The sequence below is a fragment of the Alosa pseudoharengus genome, unplaced genomic scaffold (genome assembly GCF_046254945.1).
Source record: "Alosa pseudoharengus isolate Yale_2024_CS ecotype anadromous, Long Island Sound unplaced genomic scaffold, YU_APseudo_1.1 YU_APseudo_1.1_scf_7, whole genome shotgun sequence".
Classification (NCBI taxonomy): Eukaryota; Metazoa; Chordata; class Actinopteri; order Clupeiformes; family Clupeidae; genus Alosa; species Alosa pseudoharengus.
In genome coordinates this window covers 29927083-29928581 of record NW_027468859.1, presented here as the reverse complement: position 1 = coordinate 29928581, position 1499 = coordinate 29927083, and the positions used below count along the sequence as shown (strand labels likewise).

The window sequence follows — 1499 nt, the reverse complement described above, 5'->3', positions numbered from 1 at the left end:
TCTCTGGAATTTATTTCACCTTCCTATAATGTTGTAATGTTGTGTTATTGTAAATAGTTTTGTATTAGTGTTCTTGTACTGCCTGTTCCTTTTAAAACTGTATTTAATTTATTTTACACCGGTACATCGCTATATTTTGCTTTCATGAAAATAAAAACTTTTAGAATTGATAAGAGACTGTTCATGCTGTACCTCATACATTACATCCACAAACTTATAATTAAAAAAGGAGTTGTGGTAATTTACCATTTTGAAACACCAAATGACAGTAACATGGTCAACAATGTTATTTGCAATATATTTATTTACAGAAATTAACAAATTATGGTATTTACACATGAACCCTTCCTTTTTGTATGGTGCCTTTGAAGCAACATGGGCCATCATTCTAAATTTGCAGTCTCCTGGAAAGCTGATCCTGTGGAAGACATGCAGTGTCGTTAGACATACACGCCATTTTATATAGTTCAACATATTGTTACTAATCTGTATAGTGCTATTTTGCCTAGACTGAGTTACAGGCAAGGTTACAATGAAGGCATGCACGTGCATCACATAACAAGACCATTGAATTTCGTCCACATCCTCCTCCACGATGCTCATGTCATGTAGGCTTTGTAAAAAATATATATAAATGCTTATATCATGAAAATATACAATAGAGAATGTCATCGGGTATAGACATTATGAGCATTGATGGGTTACCTCTGTTCAAGGTTCTCAATTTCAGGGGCTTCTGCAATTGCGCCAAGATGCTCATCTGAAATGAATAAGCAGAGCGTTTCACAACATATAACAGTACATAAAATGGTAAACACCAAGATATTAAAAATATACTTTCAGTTATTATCAAACAACAATCACATAGAATCAACAATTGTTTTCATGCAGTGAAAAACGTTCAGACAATTTAGTAGGCTACGTCTACAATTAATAAGACTACAGGACAGGCCTCAGGATGTGAACGTCACCCTTGGAATTGGCTACACTAGCATTATCAGATTAGGATATATTTAGGCTACAAAGCAAAAGCAATGAAAAATAACTACAATTTAGTGCCCTTTGCCTGTGATCCGTCATAGCAGATTTATGTTACAACAACAATCCTTTTTCATCGACGCGAGGAAAAGTATCCCAGACGTCATTCTAGCGTTATGGACAACCATGCTATACTAAGCCAAGCAACTATAAAACTTCGAATTTACACCATAGACTGTATGTTTACACGAATAGGCCAAATTACCTGTCGAGGAGAAAGCAGGCCATTTCGGCGTCCCTTTTAAAATCCTTGCTCCTCACGAGCTCTTTCCATCTTAGAAAAGCCACTCCAATATTGACTTTGGTCTGTTGTTTTTCCGGTCGCGTTGGCGTTTTAATTCTCTTTTTCGCTTCCTTGGCGACTCCTTTTCATGTCCTCGAGAATAGTTGTAATCCTCCATTTTCAACAGACTTTCAAATCTGCCGGCAGTCGCGAGTAGACTGATCATGCAATGAGTGTT

At 36.6% G+C, this 1499-nt stretch overlaps 1 long non-coding RNA gene across 1 annotated transcript; it reads right to left on the bottom strand.

Moving 5' to 3' along the window:
• Positions 1-381: 381 nt before the first annotated feature.
• Positions 382-1499, bottom strand: LOC143110422 (uncharacterized). Its single transcript, XR_012984150.1, has 3 exons — positions 1244-1499; positions 706-760; positions 382-418 (listed from the first exon to the last, which is right to left on the bottom strand). It is a non-coding gene; the product is annotated as an uncharacterized LOC143110422 (long non-coding RNA).